This window comes from Lemur catta, chromosome 17 (assembly GCF_020740605.2).
Source record: "Lemur catta isolate mLemCat1 chromosome 17, mLemCat1.pri, whole genome shotgun sequence".
NCBI classification, from domain to species: domain Eukaryota; kingdom Metazoa; phylum Chordata; class Mammalia; order Primates; family Lemuridae; genus Lemur; species Lemur catta.
In genome coordinates, this window is record NC_059144.1 from 14,186,140 (window position 1) to 14,193,492 (window position 7,353).

Consider the following 7,353-nt stretch of genomic DNA (forward strand, 5'->3'; position numbering starts at 1 on the left):
TATATATCTGTGTATGTCTAAATATTAAGTCCTTTCCCCCAAATTATTATATAAATACTTATGAAGCAGAAACAAAATGAGTGATATTTTTATTTAAAATGACTGGGCTATTTTATGCTTATGTGGAAGTTTCTTCTTGTAATTCTGTTAAATTTTGGTTATTGTTTTTTACACTCTTAAATCAGTTTTTTAAAAAAAGTCTTGTTTGCTTTTCATAATTTATTTTCAATTACAATTGTTATTTACAGTGTTTTTAAAATGTCTGAAATTATTTCTGATATTAGTTATGATTTATATCATGTCTTCTGTAACTACTATTTTTTGTTTTACCCTTCTAAAATTCAGAACAGTAATTTTGCTCTACAAAACAAAGGAAAATAGGAATAATTAGGTTTGTTAAAACTCTTTAGGTTTTAAATAATTCAAAACTGTTATGAGAACCATTGTCCTTCAACCTTGGTATTTAAAAACAAAAAAAAAGTAAGTTTTACTTCCCTCTGTGCAAAAAAATAAAATGCTCCAAACCTGGCAAATCCAAGAGAGAGTTGATATTAGGTTAATTATATATTAGTAAAAGGTATTAATAGAAGTATGTTTTAATAACTGTGTACTTTTCAAGTTAAAACAAGCATGCTCCTATTTAAACATAAATACTGAAATATAAACTATCAAATTTTTCTTTAGGATTCTAGGCTCACAAATCCTTTTTCATGTTTTGTTCGTGAAAACTCTGACCAAGTGCTGACTCAAGTATGTGGGAATCATTAGAGACCTACTGTTTATTTCAGTATTTTGTTAGATCTAGTGGCCAAGCCATATCCACCTTGTTTGGGATCTATAACAGCAATAGAAAAATGTATAAAAACTTCCATTGATTTAATTCCAGAGTTTCTACTATACTTACTGGTTCCTATCCTACATAGACTATTTTATTGGCAGTCACCTGACATTCTGTGAAATATTACTGCTTTCCTCTTCAGAGGTCTCTATCCATTGCTACTTCACTCTGAATCCAGCCACTCTTCGTTCGTCACCTAAAGAAAGAACCCAGCAATTACTTGGCAGCATTTTGGGAACTATTCACAATAATTTAAACCTTATAGACAAAACAACCATAATTTTAATGTGGTTTTATGTGGTTAATAATTAAAAAAAACTAAAAATTATGAAGCTGAGTATGCTATCAGAAACTTAAATCAGGCCTTGAAATACAAGCTTCTCACAGAAATAAAATAATTCCAGATGGTTACATTAATTGCCATCATCCAGATATGTGAATTGCAAAAAGATAAAGAAAGAAATATTTTTTATTATGGTAGGTATGATTTTAGGTTAGTTCATGACTATGAAATGTTTTAGAAACAAAAAGATGTCCTATTATAAGATGGTGCATTAAAAGCCCTAGTATTTCTATAGGCCATGCTCCCTAGACAAGCAACTGATTAGCAAATCACAGAAATGGTGGAGGTCATCGATGTACATCCAGAAACCTGACTTTAGCTTGGCCAAAAGGAGACACTAAGAAGAGAGAGGCAACCTCTAATATTTGGAAACTCACCTACCACTGTTAGGATTTGGTGTTGCTAGGGGTAGACCAGGTATTCATAACAAGGCGATAATATTTTTCTTCTGAATGTAAACAATTCCGCAGAGCACCAGCTTCAGAAGAGGCCGCACAATGATTGTGGGGATCAAGACCAAAAGAAGAACACGCTACAGTCAGGTTTGTATGAACTAAAATAAAATCTTAAGCTCCCCAGCTGTGATGGAATAGATGCCCTCTTGGCAAAGGGGACTGCAGAAATAACCTAAGGCTCAGATACTGGCTATGAAAAGGTAGGTGGACCTTTATCTTTTTGGAGACATTATACTTTATAACCCTGAGACGCCAAATCATGAACAGACATCAGGCTATAGAAGGAAAAGCCTAGAACAACCTATAGGCCTTCAATTTACATAAGAGATCACTTGAGTTTCAGTAAACATCCAATGGCTTATCTCTGATTAACAGATTTCTTAAGTTAAAAAATTCCAAGACTTAAAACAAAACTTCATTCTTTAACCAGTTACAAGTCAAAGAAACTTTAAGTGCACATATAACATATAAGACCACACTTTAAGATGTCCTGCTATTTCAGGCAAAACAAATATATGCCCTCCACATACTGACTTATGGAGTTATTTCTAGTTCCAACCTGCATGAACCTATACAACCAAACTGCGCCGCAGTACTCTGGGCACATATTCTCAGGACCACCTGAGACCATGTGCTCCAGGTGAGTCTGTCACACATGTTCAAATCAGAATAAAACTCTTTAATTATTCTAAAGAGTTTGGGTTCTTTTCTTTTGACAAGATGGTGCCCACACCTGGGGTTCAAAGAAGACTCAGGATTCCCTGAAGGAGTAGCCCAACGTCAGCACCAGGTAGTAGCATGGCCCCCATCAGCCACCCACCTCCGAGCTTTCCCTTGGGCTGAACTGGTAAGTCCTCCTGAGTCCCTGGACATCACAATCTTGGTTGATGGTCCTGGTTTATTCTGAGCTGTGGATTCTTTCTCTAGGAAGCTGTTTCGAGGGGTTCTAATTTTGACTTGGAGGTGCACTCTAAAGGGTCTTCTTCATTCATTTCCTCTTTCTCCCCAAATTTCTCTGAATTGGCTTTTCTGGGGCTTTGTGAAATGAAAGAGGCAACCGAACTGTCCCGTTTGTAGACAAATGAAAGACTAAGTTGCTCAGCTCCGAAGAGAAAGGGCATTTTCCTCCTGCCGGCCAAAGGCACGCCTGGGTGACTGCAGGTGCAAGTGGGAGTGCTTGGGGTGACTGCCCCTGGTGTTACATGACCCTGCAGGGAATCCCCAACAAAATTAATTAAAAGAAGGCTCATCCAGGAAACGCACATGAGAGCTGATCACTCGGCGTTTTAGAGCCCTCTCGGAGGTGGTAGACCCCTGGAGAGAGATCCTGAGACACAGGTGAGAGGCGGGAACTGACTGAGTGGTGAAACCCTGTGTGGTCCTGCCCACAATCAGCACACTCTGATCCACTACACTGACCCCTAGACTGCAGTTCGGTTGCTTCTTGTGAAGTAAAATTGTAAAGGCATTGTGTAAATTTGAGGCAAGAAAAGTTTTTAAATAGAGTATATCTGGTAATTATATAGATTAGATCTAAATAGCGAACTGAAATATCTATCTTTGTCTTTAAGAAAATAGCAGTAATTGTTATGCTACAATCCATGCTAGTCATGTGTTCAAAAATTCAGATATTTCTTTATTGTATTGCTTTCTTTTTTGTGTGTTGTTTTTATTCATAAATAATTTTTTAATTGCTCATGAATATCTGAGAGTCACAGCCAAGTTGCAGCTAATAGGATCCTTAATTACCTACTCTACTTTACCTACCTATGCATGTATACTTATTAGGTGTTTGTCTCAGCAAACGTTTGTAGACCTTGCAAAAATTTCCCAACAGCTAATTATTGCCTAGCTAGTAGTTGCTTAAAGCTATAAAATATGCAAAGATTTGTAGTCAGATTAAAATATAATTTTAAGATCCATTGAAGAAAAATTGTTTGTAAGACTTATTAGATCTGCTTCTGTCTGTATATCTATATTTCCTTGTGTCTATATATTTTATGTGTATAATATTTTGCTAACAATATATACAAAGGTATTTTAATTGATTATCTTAGAAATAATTGTTACATCAAATATTTTTCAAGAAAGTAGAAACTAATTTAAGTTCTTTTTTAGTACTTGTGACTTTAATGGTACAATAATTGACCTCTGCTTAGCTTTTTCTTTTTAATTCCATTTCACCCTGCTTCATCATTTCTGTTACATTCACCTTCACAACGAGACTATTAACATGGACCTGAGTACTCAGAAATACTGTGAATGTCCTTCCATATTCTTTCAAATTGTCACAGCTGATTCATACTTTAACGTTTACCCAGGGATCCACTCTTTTTCCTTACTTGTTCAGCATATGGACGATGTTTTACTCCATAAACCGGGTGTTCTCTTAGACATCCTCATTCTTTGAAAGTCTCTAACTGAGTGAAGCCATAAAGCCTCTAGGTCTAAACTCCAGAGGGTACATGCAACTGCTACTTACTTTTAACATAAAATATTTCAGGGCTCTCAAAAGCTCACCTCAAAATTCCTTGGGTCAATTTTGTTATAGCCCTCATTAAAGATTATAGATTGGTAAAAGGAAATGTTGCCACTATTTACACAGACTCCAAAGATGCCCCTGGAGGCAGGTGATCTTCTATTGCCAGGGTGTCTGGACACTGTTGGGATTTAAGTGAACAATTCGATACCATGACTAGCTATATGCAGACACTAACTAATATGCTTGAAGCATATCATCAGCAAGTGAAAGGAGCATGGCTTCCACCAACTCACAGGCTTTGCCATCCTTTTTGACCAAGAGAATCTGTATATATCAAAATTTTTAGAGAAAGACATGTGCTGTCATCTCTCCAGGCAGGCCCCTTTGAAGTACCGTTAACCACCTACACCACCATCAAAATAAAGGAAAAATTTTCCCAGATTCATGCGAGCTACAGCAAACTGCACTGAGACAGTTGGAAGACCACCCCTACAGGTGACGTGAAAGTAAGGATTTTCAGGGCTAGTTCCCAGGCCCCTGAAGCAGACATCTTCACAAAGTAGACAGGTTTTTCCCATGATCTTAGATCAAGAAACCACATTTTCTATCTAAAAACTCCTTTTTGTGTGTGTGTGTTTTTTTCTGTTTTTATCCCCTCCCCCCAAAAAGGGTTCTTTATAAACTCTTTTTCTTTTACGCCTCCCTGTTTGAGGATTGCACATGGGAAGCTGAGTGGCGATTGCCTCAACCTATCCCAATTTCCCTTTTTTTTTTTTTTTTTTAAATTTTGAGACAGAGTCTTGCTTTGTTGCCCGGGCTAGAGTCAGTGCCATGACATCAGCCTAGCTCACAGCAACCTCAAACTCCTGGGCTTAAACGATCCTACTGCCTCAGCCTCCTGAGTAGCTGGGACTACAGGCATGTGCCACCATGCCCGGTTAATTTTTTTCTATATATATATTTTAGTTGGCCAGATAATTTCTTTCTATTTTTAGTAGAGACGGGGTCTTGCTCTTGCTCAGGCTGGCCTCGAACTCCTGAGCTCAAGCGATCCTCCCGACTCGGCCTCCCAGAGTGGTAGGATTACAGGCCTGAGCCACCGCGCCTGGCCCCAATTTCCCTTTTAATCTTCCACTATGACTTGTTTTTCAAACTATGACTTGCTCTTACTAACTCTTACTGTTTTTCCAGCAGGTCAGACACAGACCCAGCATCCCTTTGCACCAGTCGTTCAAACCCTGGCGACACTAACTAATCAATTCAATTGCTAGTTATGCCAACATGCAGATCATACAAAGGAACCTGAACTCATTTTTGTTGCTGCCAATGTGAGTGCCTGGTGGGACTGGTCTGGAAGATGGAGGTATGACAAGCAGTGGCATCCACAGCCAAAGAAAACATATTATGGTACTTCTCCTGTTGGTGAGTTAACTGAACACAGAAAAAGTGTCTTTTTCTCAGGTAAAGTCACTAGAAAGAAAATTTTTATCTCTTCTGGGTGAAATTCTAGGGCAATATTGTGATCAAACCCTATGATTTGATTCCACAGATGACATTCTTGCACCTCTTAGATCATGCTGACACTAACCCTCATGATGTCAATACTTGTTAAATAATCAGATGTTATGGACGGCTCACAAGCCAGGCCTCTGCAACTTGGGGTAGCTCCCTTGCTCCTCTTGTTAAGTTGACAGACACTAATGATTACATATGGACAGATGAAAAGTCTGGACTGACTTGGTTTGGTGACAAAACCAAGCCCTGTAACTGCCAGAACTGGACCAAAGGCCTTTTGTATCAAATATTTCACAACCTGTTTTGTTCTCACAGACTGGCAGGGACACATGGAGATGAAACTGTCCATATTAAAGTAATGTGAAGCCACAAAGTATAAATAGTAATCCGTCTGATTTTTATAGAAGTATAGATATAACCAGAAATCAACCAGCCATTGTTCCCTAACTTCCTTGCTGCTACAACTGGTTATTACTTAATTTCACTGTCCTTCCTGACAGGCACAAGATTTGTGACTCCCCCCACTACATCTATAGATAAAATTGCTATTGTTAATCCCAAGACTTTTGACTCCATTGCTGTTTAAATCTTAAGACTGGTCTTTGAGGTGTTTTTCAGACTCTGCATCCCGGAGACCTACTGACAGCAACCAGACCCATGCACAGATGTGGGAATGGATCCAACAGCCTCAAAAGCCCCTACCCAGGAAACCTACCAACTGAGAAGATAATTTCTGCATTCCAACCCTATGAGCTCATCCCTCACCCATCAGCAGACCCCATTCCCTAGTGCTTTACTCACCAAACTGCCCTTAAAAACCCTTTCTCCCAAATTCTTCAGGAAGATGGATTTGAGAAATTACTCCCCTCTCCTCGCATGGTGCCTGTGATAATAAAACTGTTTTTCTGCTGTAACCCCTGCTGTCTCAGTGTGTTGACCTCCTCTTGAGCAGCAGGCAGTGAGCCTGGTCGGGCTGTAACAGATACTGGAGATGTAGAAGTGCCAATGAGAAAGAGCAAGTATAGCAAACTCCACACTGGGAGTCACAGGTTCCAAACTGACCCTCTCGGAAAATAATACTGGTCTTTTTGTTCTTAGAAGAACTCATGTTTTCAGCCTTCTCATATATTTCAGTCACATTTTCACAGTTAAGTGTTTTCTGTACAATCCACTATATTGATAACTGAGTCAAACTGCTTTACCCAAAATTTGGTTCACAGCCTTTATATGATGGCCTACTTAGGAAAATCTTAATCTTATCCCATTTTGTCAGAAAAATGATTTAGGTCCAACTGGTTTTTATAAACTGGTGAGTTTATATGTATTACTATCTCATGACTAAAATCGTAAAACGAAAACTGTAAGACCTTTTTTATGTGTATATGTATATATATATATATATATATACACACTATATATATATATTTTGATGTATTGGTGCATATACACATGCATTATGTCATATGTAATGTCTACATAATAAAATCTTGTGTAGCCAGCAAGAAATCCCTTCAAAAGTTGTATTTTGATTGGTTTAAATAAATGAACACTCAAAATATTTAGTAATTAATTTATTTTTAGTTCATATGACAAGAAAAGTTTGGCAAATTAATTGTTTTAAAAATTAATGATAGCATAAAATTTGAAGTGTCTTTAAAGTTGTCAACATACTTTCTTGCCTGGGTTCACTGGCTTACTGCTGAAGGTTTTTACATCCATG

The 7,353-nt window shown here is 37.8% G+C and overlaps 1 long non-coding RNA gene across 3 annotated transcripts in view; it reads left to right on the forward strand.

The window, feature by feature from the left end:
• LOC123622605 overlaps positions 1-5,984 on the forward strand; it is a 32,040-nt gene extending 26,056 nt beyond the window's left edge. Inside the window, exons 4-7 of one of the 3 annotated variants that reach the window (XR_006729558.1) lie at positions 1,652-1,723; positions 2,357-2,483; positions 4,493-4,624; positions 5,310-5,984. This is a non-coding gene — a long non-coding RNA (uncharacterized LOC123622605). The remainder of the gene's footprint in view (positions 1-1,651; positions 1,724-2,356; positions 2,484-4,492; positions 4,625-5,309) is intronic. The other 2 variants (XR_006729560.1, XR_006729559.1) reach the window with 2 other exon arrangements.
• The last annotated feature ends 1,369 nt before the right edge of the window (positions 5,985-7,353 follow it).